The sequence below is a fragment of the Myxocyprinus asiaticus genome, chromosome 47 (assembly GCF_019703515.2).
Source record: "Myxocyprinus asiaticus isolate MX2 ecotype Aquarium Trade chromosome 47, UBuf_Myxa_2, whole genome shotgun sequence".
Lineage (NCBI taxonomy): Eukaryota > Metazoa > Chordata > Actinopteri > Cypriniformes > Catostomidae > Myxocyprinus > Myxocyprinus asiaticus.
In genome coordinates this window covers 19,700,143-19,716,067 of record NC_059390.1, presented here as the reverse complement: position 1 = coordinate 19,716,067, position 15,925 = coordinate 19,700,143, and the positions used below count along the sequence as shown (strand labels likewise).

The following is a 15,925-nucleotide window of genomic DNA, read 5'->3' as shown; positions in this document are numbered from 1 at the left end:
GTCGGACCCGGAGTATGACACTGGGATGGCAGTGTGTCACACCTACACACATACAGTATGCTGACAGATGAAGCAAGCATGCGTGAGGCACAGTGCTGCGGCCCAATTGAGAGCAGTAACAATGCAACACTTGAATGGAAGTGTGGTAATATCTTGGAGCCTCCACAAATACACACAAGTGGCTAATGAGACATGCATGGCTCACATATTTTGCATTGACATAGGGCAAAACTTTGGAGAACTCTTACAACAGGGTCAAGGCTTGTCAATGGGCCAGACCACACTGTGAAGAGCACAGTACTAGAAATGTATTATGCTGTGTATTGGGCCCGTGGTCACAGCAGACTTGTGACAAACAACTGACTCTGAGGGATTGCCCCTGTGCATAATTGTATTAATGCTGCCTATAATGCACAGTCTCACAAGGAAATGTCACTCTATAGACATTCATGTAAAAAATAAAAAAAAGTCTTCTGTGGCTGTTTTAACATAGTTTCAGAGCATTCTGTAAAATCTCACTTATATTCAGACCTACATTCGAAGGATTCCATCAAGGCAACTGTATTTATACAGTGCATCATGGTAGTATTTGTTGCATTGCCATTTTATGCTGATTTTAATAAAATAAATATATTACTGTATTTTTTTTCTTTCACTGTAAGCTGGTTAAAACTACTGTATTATAAATTATAACCTAATGAGAATCATAAGAAAAAATATTGACAATTACATAATGTAAATAAATAAATTAATATAAAATGTGACAATATGGGCATTCTACGAAAATACGAGATGCAAGAATTTGATGCTTAAATGTCATGAAAAATAATTACACAATGGGAAATATCTTACATTTACTAATTTGCCACTTTCACTTTCTTTAAGCAAAATCTTAAATAAATCTCATTTATAAAATGTATGAATAAAATGACTAAAATGTATTATTAATAAATATGATATATTATATATATATATTAATAAATATATTCATGTGTATTGATACAATTACAATATATTCATGTTTCTGAATAAAAGAAATACATTAAATAAATGTAATAAAAATTCAATTTTAACACATGCATAACCAGAGTGCTTAAGCAAAGCTCCATGAAAATGAGTGATTTTCTAAGAATTACCTAACAATCAAATTACTGTATTACAGTAATGAGCATCTTATAAGAATGACCATTGATAATAATGAGAACTACAAAAAATAAAAAATAAACCACCATACACATTACGGTAATAAAATATTTGAAGGAAATGTGTTTATCTGTAATGGTAGTCTATGATTTATTTTACAGTTAGCTAAACATAATAATAATCCTACTACTACTACTACTAATAATAATAATTATTATTATTATTTTAAATAATAATACTAATATAATAATAATAATAATGATAATAATAAAATATTTGTATTAATATTAATTTTATTATTATTTTTATTGTTGTTGTTGATATTGTTGTTGTTGTTGTTGTTGTTGTTGTTGTTGTTGTTAAAAATAGTATTTCTTTCTTTTGGTTTTGGGGTAAAATTTGACAAACTCTGTGTATTCACATGCACAAACAGAAATTCACCCATATAGCTTTCCTCAAGTCTAAGAATCACTAAACTATCAGCATGTATTTCTGCGAATGATCATCCTTGTTATTGGCATTATTTACTGTAATGCTGCAGTTTTTTCAGCAAAGGCCAACTGGACTATAATTTAGGGCTGTACCCACAGTTGTCCTGGTGTAGCTGCGATTTACAGCATTCCACACAACTTCATCCATCCAGTCTCCTTTGACCTCAGTACCTTCAGTGCCCATTGTGTGAGGCATGAAGCCAAGAAGGCCTTCACACACACACACATAATCAAGACCACCTACTAACACACACAAACACACACATAGAAAGATGCAGAGCATGGGGAATGAACAAGCAATTGTTAATACAGCCCATATCAACAGCATCTTGTTTCTCTTCATCCATACATCTGCCCAGACAGCCTTAAAGTAGCCTATTTCACATATGAAACACATCCCACACACAGCCGCACATGCAAAGCGCTTAATGCACTTTAAACGTTTGATTATCTTTTCCCATAAACTTCTTTTAATGGAAGCAAAGTGCAGAACATGTGTGGCACACCAGAGAAAGAATTGGTTTTCACTGCAGTCTCATTAACACAAGTGGGCACTCGTACACATGGGCACCCGATGGCATGTTCCGACCAAATACTGATTCAGACATTCTTAACACAGATGAGACCCACTTAACAGCTTCTTGCTGGCCTGGCATTTAAACCGCATCATTTAACATTTTTCTTGGGGTGTTTATGATATATGAAACCCGGTAATGTCCCTGCAATGGACTGCACATTTGTTTTCGACACCAAAAGTGTAAATGGATGCTGTGATTGACAGGTGTGGGACAGCAATGTGCGAACAGAGTTTTTAATTTATTTTTTAAAGTAAGGGTGGGGTTGCACTCTGTGTTCCAGGGCAGAAGCGAGGAGATCATCAAGTTTGGGTTTGTGTTACAGATATAACCCCATAATTAGCTTTGGAAATTCCATCCTCATTTAATAACGATTCCGTCAGCCGTTCACTTTGTTTATTTTCAGTCTGTGTCTTGGTCTACAGCGATGCACACAAATATAAACTGTGATTTTATACGCTAATAGCAAGCAGAGCCCTCTGCAGCTTTTGACGCCGAACTGCCATTTCGCAAGTGGTTATTCATGTTTTTTTCATACCATGTGGGATTTTAATGACTCTGCGGGAAAGTCAGATCATCTGTTTTTCCGACATAAACTGACATTTTCCAGCACCAGATATGTCATTAAAAGCAATCAGGGAGGAGAATGTTTTGACGAGGTATATTTTCACAATATAATATCAAGAAATTTATAATCCAGCACTTTTCAAGGATGCAAACAGGATGGAAAATCCCCACAAGTCTGCTGCACGTCGCTTGTTCGAAATGGCCACGGCAAGCTGCAAAAGTTTACTGTCACTGTGAGTGGCAATTGCCATTAATCTAATCATGTTTAATCTATGCAGCACACTTATCTGAGTGAGGCTTTAATGCAGAGTAAATGTTTTCACTTGGGTCCGGATGTGTGGATCCAGATGCTGAGGGGCCCAGCTAGTGGCACGGGGCCCGGCTCAAAGCGTATCAGATAACCGCAGGGTAAGCTCCGGCATTGGAAAGTGTTGCTGCTTTAACACTAGCGTCAAAAACAAATGGTCTCTTACCTAAATTATATGGCTCTCATTTAAAATGACTAAGAGCCAAGAAAACACATAGACACTGCATTCTCTTCCTTAAATCTTTTATTTTTTTATTTTCAGAGAGACAGCTGCAGGCGTTTTGCGCAATTTCTCTGGTAGTTGGGAGCAGATTCACATTAATTTGATGAGCTGTCCATTGGTAAACCAACCAAAAAAACTAACAAATAAAACAAACAAATGTTATTTAAAAGTGGACCATATAATTGCCATTATGTATAATCAAAATAATGAGATACTAAGTCAAAACAAGGAAATAAAGCCTTTTATTTTCTCTTTTTTACCTTGTGCTTCTGGATTTCCATAGTAGATTATTAATTTTGTCAGTAGTATTACATCATACAACCAAGAAATTAAGTGGAGGTCATTCTGCACTGTTAATTTAGTTATTTAAATGTAGGCTACATACACATAATGAGATTCTGAGTGGACATAAGATACTACATCAAAATAAGTCAAAATAGAGGGATAATAATAACAATAACTATAACAACAACAATAATAATAATAATGCTTTTCCGAACATTTTGTTATTTTGACAGATTATTAATATTTTATTATTATTATTATTATCATCGATAATCATATGAAATCACAAAATAATTGAAATAGAATTCTAACACACTACTCTTACTATTGATGCAGTACATGTACATGTATACTGTGCAGAATATGCAGACTTGATGTATTCACAGAATACCCAGATATTTCTAATGATATACTGAGTGGAAATCACAAGATACTACATCAAAATAAGTCTAAATACAGAGATTCTACTACTACTACTACTACTACTACTACTACTACTACTACTAATAATAATAATAATAATAATAATAATAATGCTATTCCAAACATTTAGTTATTTTGACAGAATTATCTTTCTATTTTGATCTATTTAAAGGTAGTATCTTCAAATACTAATGTTTACAAAACCACCTTTAACATTTAACATTTTTATTAATAATGAATAATTTTATTGTTAGTTTTAATTCATACAAGCAAGAACTGAAGAGGCAATCATTCTGCTCTAACAGCGTTATAGTAATTCTCGGCAGGTCTCTTTATTAGAACCACAACCCAGTCCTAACTTCAGAGTGCCATTCTCTGCGCCCAGTGGGCATTTAGACAAACAACCATAGCAGAGCCATGATGATGACAGCCAATGATGACAGCTGTTAAATTCCTGCGGCCTCCTCTGTCTCATTAGCAACTAAATAAATCAGGCTGTAGTCGTTGCCCTGCGCGATACTGGTGGAGGTACAGCACCAGTGGCTGGCCTGTCTGTAACATTTTTTGTCTGTAACACTTTAAAGTGCCTGCACTCCCCACACATCTGAAATGCTGGCTGAGAATGCCAAGACTCTGTACTGCAGGTCAGTTAGGACACTGTATGAAAGGTCAAATGCTTGCAATTTTTTAGAAGTTCGCAACAAGAATACTTGAGATCAGGGCGAGTTTTGCAATATCTTTTCTCCCTCATGCTGACAGACAAGAATAATGAATTAATAGGCTATGTTCAGAAAGGAATACTAGTGTAGTACTTACTATATTCTGCACAGCATCGGTATGTTGTTCTTTTATTTTATTCATTATATTATGCTCTTTCAAATTGCCATCTAAAACTGAGAGCTGCTGTGAGATTTCGTAGACTTTACTCCATTAGTTTCCTCTGTGTGGTATTATTAAGCTTCTTATTGTTGGTGAGCAGAATTTGAATGAAGCATAGAAAAGCCTTTAAGTGAGATATAATCAGAGGCTTAGACACTCTGATTTTCACCCTGGGAGAGTAGATATTTGGAGCCCCATTAAATAGTCTGTCAAAAGAATTGCAAGCATTTGACCTTTCATCAGAAGTCTGTCTGCTATGTCTACAAGTTGAGGTGGACAGGTCACCACTAATGTCAACCGTTGCACGTCACAAATCAAATGTGAACGGCAAGTGTCACTATGTGGCGTTTAACACACGGGATGACAAGGTGAGGCATGTCTCATGACTCTGTGCAAGACTCACTCAGAAACTAAACTGAGAAACTGACACTTGTCTAGATCAAAAAAAGTGAAAGTTACAGCGAAAGAGATTAATTCTGATACAACAACAAGTGTTCAGAGATCATAATGTTTCACACCGAGGAACAACTCTACATTTTAATGAGGGATTAAACAAGCATGGGGAACAACTGGAAAACAACCTGCCAGTTGGTGCCTTCCTCGCAACTTTGCACTTCTTGAAAATCCTATCCATCAATAACAAGCAGATTTCATAAGGGGTGTCAATACAGGGCATTCCATGTGCGGTATTTTTTAATTGTTGGTCTATGTACAAATGAGAAAAAGGACATTAATGACAGTTGAGTTGCATCTCACTGTTTCAGAATACTGTGTTTCGTTTCTAAGATGCTGTTTCAAGTTAAAACAGTTACACTTTTAAAAATGTGTCTCGAGACCTCTACATTTAATTCCGTTCAGTTGCACTCCATCTTGTAGTTCTTAATGCACTCACTCATACTGCATAAACTTGAGTTTTAAATCAACAAAACCTACCTTCCTATCCTAAACTTTAAACCTAAACCTATCTGACAGTGTCATAGATGACAAACAGATGTTTTTTTTTTTTTTTTTTAAAGTTAATGCTCTATCAAGTTTTAAATGGACAAAAACTACATTCCCACCCTAAACCTTAACCCACAGGGGTCGACGGACGCACTGGCACGTCCTACTGGATTGTTTCCTCATAACAGTGGAAACAACTTAAAATACTCATTTTTGGGCTCATGTGTGTTTTTTTTTTTAATGCAATTTATTCCTGTGATGTAAAGCTGAATTTTCAGCATCATTACTCCAGTCTTCAGTGTCACATGATCCTTCAGAAATCATTCTAATATGCTGATTTGCTCAAGAAACATTTATTATTATTATCAATGTTGAAAACAGTTGTGTACAATTTTTTTCAGGATTCTTTGGTGAATAGAAAGTTCAAAATAACAGCATTTATCTGAAATAGAAAGCTTTTGTAACATTATACACTACCGTTCAAAAGTTTGGGGTCAGTAAGAATTTTTTTTTTTTGGAAAGAAATTAATACTTATATTCAGCATGGATGCATTATATTGATCAAAAGTGACAGTAAAGACATTTATAATGTTACAAAAGCTTTCTATTTCAGATAAATGCTGTTATTTTGAACTTTCTATTCATCAAAGAAATGTATATATTGTGTACAGTATATGCCCTATATCAGATATTACATTTTATTCTGTTCCCAGGGGAGGGGTCTTTGTCTCCTCAGGTGTGAATCACATCAGTATTCATGATCATTCACGCCTCCTCGCATATTGCCTTTCTAACACTAAAAGTGTCTTACAAAAGTTAAATGACTATATTGTTTTGTATGAATGAGTGATCAGGATGGTTTTCACATCATTTTGTAGCAAAAACTCTAGGCTACAAGATCCAGTTCTCAAAAGTATTGTGAACAAATGTTTAGTGTGTTATATGGCCTTATTTCAGTGACTTAAAATTTTGTTTTTTCAAAAACCACGCATAAACGTTATTTTCTCAAAAATAAAAACATGTACATACATGTTGCTCACATATTATTGTAGCCCAGTTTGTGCTGAATACAGTGTTATCAGACTTTAGCCATTAATATGTTTTTAAGCATCTGAAAAAAATCACAAATGTCAAGGCATGTCAAAAATTCTCCAGGACCCAAAACACCCTCAGACCCCAGAGGGTTAAACCTAAACTTAACCAGCAGTGTCATAAAAAGCAAATAATGAGATGAAACATGCAAAAAGTAATTGTTATTTTAGCACCTCTAGTGTTCATTTCACAATGACACTGATGCGATATGTCCGATGAGGCACGTAAAAAAATCATTTTTGCAAAAAGGTTGGTTTAGTAACATGACTCTATGAGACAACGTTGTGTTTACTTCAGATAATGCCATATAAGTACCTTGGGCAAAGGTGGGTTGTAACGTGCTATATTTACTCTGTTACATTTACTTGAGTAAATTTTTGGAGAAAATGTACTTTTAAGAGTAGGTTTAATAGTGGGTACTTTTTACTCTTTCTCAAATGTACCTTTATTTTGTTACAATAGGCGACATTCCTGTCGTTACATTACTGGTTTTAATTAAATAAGTTTTAATAAATACGTTATTTATTGAGAGATTTTTGAATGGGACTTTTACGTCAGTGGAACTTTACAGCTGTGCTCTGTCACATGAGCCCACCACTGCAGCAGCAGCAAGCAATCAAAACAAACACTTTCTTTCATCACGCAACGTCTTCATTTCACACCAAGGCGGGCGGATATTTCATGGTAAGAAAACTCGTTGCGGTGAGTTTTGGTGATTGTGATAACGTGAGCTTGTCTGTGTTGTGGCAATGGTAACTTTTTGTGATTCTGTAACTATGGGCTCTTATGACCTCAGTTTATAAGTATACATTTTATATCAGTGCTGCAATATATCAGTGCCTACTGTATAAATCCATGTAAACTGGAGCGCATCACAAGATGTTAGACAGAATGTTAGAGACTGACAGTCTCAGTCACCATTCCCTTTTAAAATATGGAGAAAAACAATGCAGTGAAAGTAAATGGTGACATTCTGTCTGATATCTCCTTAATTGTGTTGCATTGAAGAAAGAAAGATATACAGGTTTGGAACAACTTGAGGGTGAATGATGAAATAACAATAATAATAATTCTTATTATTAAATTAATATTATTATTATTCTGTAATACATGTTAAATGTGTATTATGTAATGGAAAATTGGGGAGTAAACTGAATTATGTTACATATGAAAGTAACAAGTTACTCGCTACTTGAGTACTCTTTTAATTGGATACTTTTTACTCTTACTCAAATAATTAATAACATCATTACTTTTACTTCTAATTGAGTAATTAATTTTTTCAAGTAATTGTACTTTTACTTGAGTATAGTTTTTGGCTACTCTACCCACCTCTGACCTTCGGACACTAACAAATTAAACAATCAAATCCCAAAGTCCAGCTTCTTGAAGTCAGGTCCACTGATCCTGACGTCATGTGAACAAGCGGACATCTAGTAGGATAAACCATCTGAGCAGCCTGGGCTCTATAATGAACAGCTGCATGGTGTGCTAATGCTGGACGGATGCCGTATTAAGCAGATAAGTTGAATGCGGTGGGCCATCAGAAGGATATGATGATGTCCGTGAGCTCAGTGAGGAGTGTATTCCTAAGCTGTGAGTCTGTGCACTTCTAACAGATGGAGCCCAGATGATACTTCCACTTTACAAGCCATAACACACACTTAACTGCATTGGTCCTCCCATTCGACCTACAGAGGCAACTAAGGAATCAATCTCTCCTGATGACCACAAACTAAAACCTGCAGGAGACACTTGAGGTTTGAGGCACTGAGAGCAGTATGTATATGTATAGAGACAGATAGAAGGCATCTCTTTTTTTCCTTATATTAATAACATGGTACTTTGGCAAATACCATAGTAATACCTTTATGTACCATGGTAATTTTGTGGTGCTCCAAGGTAGTTCCAAGAATTCTGTGGTGCTTCTGTGCCATGGTGTATTGTATGACCAAAAAATATAGTAGTAGTACAATGGGTACAGTACATGTCCAAAAAAAAAAAACATGGTAGTGCTATGGTATCTTGACCAAAAAAATAATATGGTAATATTTAGTACTTTTTTGTAAGGGCATAAACCAGGATTTACAATCCCCAACATGATACAGTCCATTCTGGGAATTGCAGTCCAATTGTGTGCCTGCACATCTGTCGGTTTTTGAAGTGCAATGTGGTTTATTATTGATAGTTTTAATTGTATTGATTAGTATTCTGATGCTTTACTTTCAGCTGAATGGGATATTATAGCCCTGTTTGGATTTCTTGTTTCTGAGCTGGAGGGTGTTACGTTATGTTCAAAGACATTCTCTGCATGCTCAGTTCCTGTGGTGTCCCGTTCTAGGGACAAGACAACACTGTCAGAGCGAATTTGTCCCAACAATGGCTGGTGACAATGGAAAGAGATGTGAACAGAGATTTGATGTGACAGCCAATGACCGCAAAACAACTGCTAAAAAGCAAAGAGACTCCTTAGTGATATCTTAATGTAGAACGCACTAACTCTCAATGTGATAATGAACTGCATATAAACACAACCAATTTTTTTAAATGTGTTTCTTTGGGTTTCCTAATCCTAATCTTTAAGAAATATATGTGGAAAAGCATTGGTGTATATGCCTCAAGGAGTTTATAAATGTTGCAGTGTGTATGATTTAAATGTGACAAGTCCATCATAGAAACATTGGTTCAATCAATTTCATGAGTTTGGGGGCACACCTCTCTGTTTGTCCAAACAACGGATGATGGACAATAATAAACAAAAAGCTGTTTCTGTTTGGAATCTCCAGAGGCACAAAAATTACACACTTCAACTTTAAAAAAAGAAATATCCTGGTTGGCTTATAAATCAAGAGGGACTCCCATTCTGATGTACAACCTCTAGAAATAACCATGTCTCACTACCAAGCCCAAAAAATGGCAGCACAGGCTCATTTGCTGGACTGACATTTTCGTAATTCCAGAATAATCAGAATAGAGCGCAACAGACTGGTTCTGGAAATGTAAGCACAGCGTAGTTCTAGCAGGAAGACTAGCAGCTGTACATCATCGTACCATTAGCTAGGTAACTCCTAGCCAATCACATGTAAGCCATTGCTTCATAAGTCTGCTAACAATCTATCACATTGCTGTTTCAGTGCGCTAACACAGCAACCTCCACCACCCCACCACCACCAGTTGAGTCCCATCCTGCATGGGGGTAGGTTCCTCGCCCCTGCCTCCTATCTCTGGCAGGATATGACGGTTCCGAGTACAACTTTATCAGACCGCCAGATGGGGCTTACGCCAAAGAGAGACATTACATTTCTGTTTTATATTCATCAAATAAATGTCATCTTAAATTTCACTCAAGTCTGCGAGTCTTCCTGATAGAACTTAAAATCTGATTCATTTTTAATAGGTGAAATGATTTTTTTATGAAAACTTACAAACCTCTTCAGACAGATTGACACATGTCCTAACCAGACGTGATGGCGTAACATGCGATAAAAGGTATCTTTTCTATGTTAATCAGAGTATTTGATGGGGCATTCTATTTTTGAAATGGTTTCTATTTCTGCAACATCACGCCAGCCAGCGCAGTCAGCAAATGGGTCTAAAATTATTATTATTACATTATATTAAAGTCGACATCACACTAGCGGGTTCACAACAACTTGATTTTGGCCAAGGGTGTCACACACCTACTGAATGTTGTGTTTGAGGTCTCGTTCTCATCAGCCGGAGCTCTGTCACACACACACACACACACACACACACACCTTTTCAGAATGGCAGAGGGGAGACATACCGGCTCATTCTGACATTCTCTCCGCTACCCTGTCACATGGAGATTGGCGAAATAACAACAGGAGTACCGCGTGAACATAAACAATCGTAACCGACTGAATAAAGATGCGATTCATGGAGTAACTTTGCCCTGTGTATGTGTGTGATTATGTATTTATCCCCTCGGGGCTTGCCGTAGAAAGCGAATGCCCAATCGAAGCTTCAATGAGAAAATGAGTTGTGTTCAATAAACAGACTGTTTCATCTGTAATTTCAATGTTTTCTACATTTTATTGTCAATTATCCTCATTTTAGTGTATTAATATCGCTGTGTCGTGTCACGCCTGGTGTAGACAGATCAATTGTGTGTCGCTTTAATCTTGTCGCGTCTGGTTAGGACAAGGTGTAAGTGTGAGCTCAGGGGTTGTTAATCTTTCACAAAAACCTCTGCAGTGACCAACAACGTCCATGACGCACTGTGAATGATGCAATTGAGTCAGTCTCAATACATATATTTTGCAATATAGAATACTTAAAGTATATTGATTCTATACTAATCAACTACTTTAAATCATTAGTTTTATATACTTCCATTGTTTTTGTTTTGATTACATCATTCACAATGCTTTATGGGATTGTAGTTTATTGTCTCATTAAATACATTGAGTCTGCAGTGTTATACCTTTGTCTTTTTGTCCGATTTTCAAATACTTTTTTATTCAAACAAAGTTTGTAATGTTGTGATTTACCTCGGAGCTGGTTGGTTTGGTTCATGGATTGAAACTCTTTTATAAAGGATTTTATGAAATCGCTATTGAACAAAATTAATGGGAAAAATACTTCCAGAACCAAGACTACTGAAAAGATGGATGTGCACTGTTACGCTCTATACCAACCTTGTAATCAGCAATTCCTTAAGGGAAAAGGGAAACCTACCTTCTAAACGTCTGGAGAACTTGTGATTCGTAAGACAAACATTTCATAAGGGCCAGTGAGTGAATGAACAGACTGCTTGCAGCAGGCGATTTATCTGCCTCTCTTTGTGCCAGTTTAATTAAGCCCCAAGAGACCAATCAGATCAATGAGAGAGAGTTTATTATGCATTTAATGAAGTAACCATCTTCAATTGCTTGGGAAATACATCCAGCATTGCAGTCACTTACAGCCACTTTTAACAGGTGCTTTTAATGGTTGTGAGCAAGCATTTTGATAAATGCCAAAGTTGTAAAGATTTATTGATTCCCAGCCAAAGATGTATGGATGTCTATCTTGTCCTAACAGATTTGGAATTTCTGTTCTGAATGATAGTTATAACTGAGTATTTCTCACTGGCAGATTGCCCACTTCCAGAGCAATGAGGGTAGACATGATATACAGCTTAATAATAACTGCCACATGGTAACAAATACAGGAAAAAGGGCACAATGGATCAGCTTCCGGGCTAATTCCTGAACACGTTAACCAGACTGAGGCCAGGATATTTCTTATCCTCTCACTTAAAGTGATAGTTTACCCAAAAATGAAAAGTATCTCGTTACCTTTACTCACCTTCATGCCATCACAGATGTGCATGACTTTCTCTTTTCTGGTGAACACAAACAAAGATTTTTAGAAGAATATTTCAGTTATGTAGGTCCTCACAATGCAAGTGAATGGTTGATAGTAAAAAATGACTTACATATTGATCTGTGTCTCACCCACACCTATGATATTGCTTCTGAAGACATGGATTGAACCACTGGAGTCTTATGGATTACTTTTATGCTGCCTCTATGTGCTTTTTGGAGATTCAAAATGTTGGTACCCATTTACTTGCATTGTATGGAGCTACAGAGCTGAGATATTCTTCTAAAACTCTTTGTTTGCATTTAACAAAAGAGAGAAAGTCAAACATATCTGTGATGACATGAGGGTGTTTAACTGATGAGAGAGTTTTCATTTTAGATTGAACAATCCTGTTAACACACAAATAAATCCATCCTATACACCATACCGTTTTTGCACAGTATTATATTCCTACCAATTAAAAGCAATGTCAGAGAAGTCATATAACACTGGGTTATTGCTCTGTAGCTTGGCTGCGGTACAGTGCGTGTATGTGTGTGATTGTCTCAACGTCAGATTCCTCTATAACCTCAACTTCCCGTAAACAGCTTCCCGTAAACAGCCGCCTTGTAGACACACTTCCTCATTGTAAAACCCTTACATACGTGTGCACACACATACTGGCAGCAGGTGCAAGACCAATGGGCACTGAATGAAACATCAAAACACCCTACACCTCCCCGAAACACGCATACACAGTTAGCCTTGAACTTATCACTAAAGCTTTTACTACAGTCTTTGCACTATTCCAATCTGACAAGCATTCCTACTTGGGAATTGTCAGGATATGCCCACAGATACAATCCCAGCATTCTCAACCAAGGGTCTGTTGTACTCACTGACATGCAAAGAGTTATAGCCCAGCACTCAGCCAGGCCATTCTCTTGCAGAACAGACATGTGGGTCTAAAGGCATACAGTTTAGCAGACTTTAATCACTGCAATGTGCTACAGCGGCAATACAACGCAAACACATGCAGGATCTTACTGTACCTAAACGAACAACAGCAACAGATCAGTTCAGCTACGTAGACTGTCATGAGGATTAGTCTGCATTTACTGTTTCAATAATAATGCTTTTAAGAATGGTACAAAGGGTTTAAATTAACACTTGGCAAGCATCAACTGTAAGTAAATTTCAGTAGTCTGTACCGATACCAGTGAAATTTCAAGGTTCTCGATACCAATTTCGATACCATAGCAAAAATATGTTAATATTGATATGTGATACTGAACACACCAGTTTAGTTATTTTTAATAATTTCATAATTATTTTCATAATTATAGTTTAATAATTATTATTATTTTCCAGAACTCCATGTTTTAAAGTTTCATTTAATTCCATCATCAAAATGGAATTCTGATAAATCTGCTCACTATAGCAGCTTTAAGTCATTCGTCTTCCTTTGCTGATTACTTGTTTGCACCAGTTTTGCCATTAAGAACTGGACCAGGGAGCAAGTGCAATTGAAAAGAAACATCATCATCTTTAACAGCTTCGAGGTGAGGCACATACTAGTTATGTTATAAAGAAGTTATATTGTTATATATTATATCAAATCAATGCTTTTAAAATAAGATTACAACATTAACAACATGGAAAAATAAATTAAATGTATAATAAAGCATCTGCAAAGAACAACAATAAATGTAAGTCAGCACATTACCAGATAGATTACATTGTGCCTTGCTGGCAAACAAGTGGCTGAAAAGAAGCATCATAATGCATAAGAATTGATCAAAATAAAAGGTATAATTAAGAAAAACAGGTCCATTTGAGATAGCATATGAGATAACTGATAGAAACAGTTAATAATAATTATAATTATTATTATTATAATAATTACAATTATACAATATTGAATATCTTTGTGTCATGAATACAAAGTGGAAACAATCCTGAACAATATGAGGCATGTAAGCAGGGCAATCAGCCCTTCAGAAATTAAATCCAGGCCCTGATATTGTCCATAGTTTAAGTGTTTCATAAGATTTCAGGGAAATGGTAGTCACTGTTGTTCATTACTTTTGAAATTCCTCTGCCAGTTTGCCAGCAAGCAAATTAGTAGCCTACCATCTTACTTTTAGGAAAGTGTCAGGTAAAGGTGAAGGAAAAGTGGAGAAGAGAAGGAATTTGAGAAGAGAGTAAGAAGAGTGATGCAAAGAGTGTGACCAAGGGCAAGGGGCTCTGTGCTGTCTAGTAAGCTGCAATAGTTGCCATTTTCAACCATTGTTTATATATGTTTGTTTAGTTCACTTTTATGCCACAGTGTCATCTACTGTATACAGTACAGAAAAATAATCAACTCATGTAACAGAAGACAATTAAAAACGATCAACTTAACCTCCGTATCAGAATTTCATTGAGACATATTCAACAGAGTATGAAATACCACAGTTTATCACATTACTACATTCAACATGGTCAAAATACATAACATCCAAATTGTCCCCCTTTATTAAATCATAGATAAGTAACATGTGAAATTTCAATGACACTGTATTTACCACTGAACTAGAAATTTCCCCGTTTTTCATTTCAGAAATCTGGTCACTTTATTGAAGACATTTATGTCATGTCTGAAATCTCATCTCTTTACACTGGCCTTTGAGTCTGACAAATGAAATGTAGGACATGGTATTGGAGTGTTTGGGTTTTAGATTACTGGTGTTTGTGTATGTGGTAATTTTGAAATGTTATGTTTAAAATGTTATTACTGTGAAGCACTTTGGTCAACTCTGTTGTTTTAAATGCTATTTAAATAAAGTTTGAGTTGAGATTAAAGTGCAAATGCTGTGATTTCATTACATAATTATTTACATGTGCTGCGTGGTTCACAGTGGATGAGTGCTCTGCTCTGTCATCTGATACAACGCGAATGATTCTCAATGTCTGATGTGTTTCCAGTGTTTGAAAGGTCTGATTTATACATCCAAAGTAAGCAGCTCATCCACACTCATCCAAAGATTGCAGTCATTAGCGGTTTAATAAATCACACTAGGACATGTCACGATTTTTATTTGATACATTTTCCATTTAAGTAACATAGCACGCATTCAAAATAAGCCTGTGAGCATTTTAAAGCAGTCATGGGTCAGTCCATACACGCTGGTACCGAAATGAGTAGGTGCTCAGTACTACCGGTACTGCAGAAACACTAGTATCGTTACATCTTTTTTATTTTAGTATCGACTTGGTACCGAAGTACCGGTAATTTTGACAACACTAATCTGAACCATGCACATGTAAGTAAAGTGAGCAAATCTAATAAAAAGAACAACAAAAGGGCCATCAAAGAAAATATCTGCCACAACTCCTAATGCATCTTCTAGTGCATCTTTTAATGACTAATCGTAGTGGAAAATGTACCTTTAGGATGTTATTACATATCTAAGATGCCTATTTTTTTCCTCCACAAATGTGGCTACACATATGTGAGATATTTCTCACATTATGCCACCAAAACAAAATTATGATGTTTCTGTGACAGGTGCAGTTTCACAGAGAAACAGAGACTGGCTTATAATGAGTGGAACAATGACCTCCACTATTCATCACAAATATGTGATGAAAAACAGCTAAACATTTCTATTGCAATAGTCACAAAAAAAAAAGAAAAAAAGAAAAA

The 15,925-nt window shown here is 36.0% G+C and overlaps 1 protein-coding gene across 1 annotated transcript in view; it reads right to left on the bottom strand.

Moving 5' to 3' along the window:
• LOC127436782 (neuron navigator 3-like) overlaps positions 1 to 15,925 on the bottom strand; it is a 216,871-nt gene that overhangs the window by 134,607 nt on the left and 66,339 nt on the right. The gene's annotated exons all lie outside the window — the stretch shown is intronic.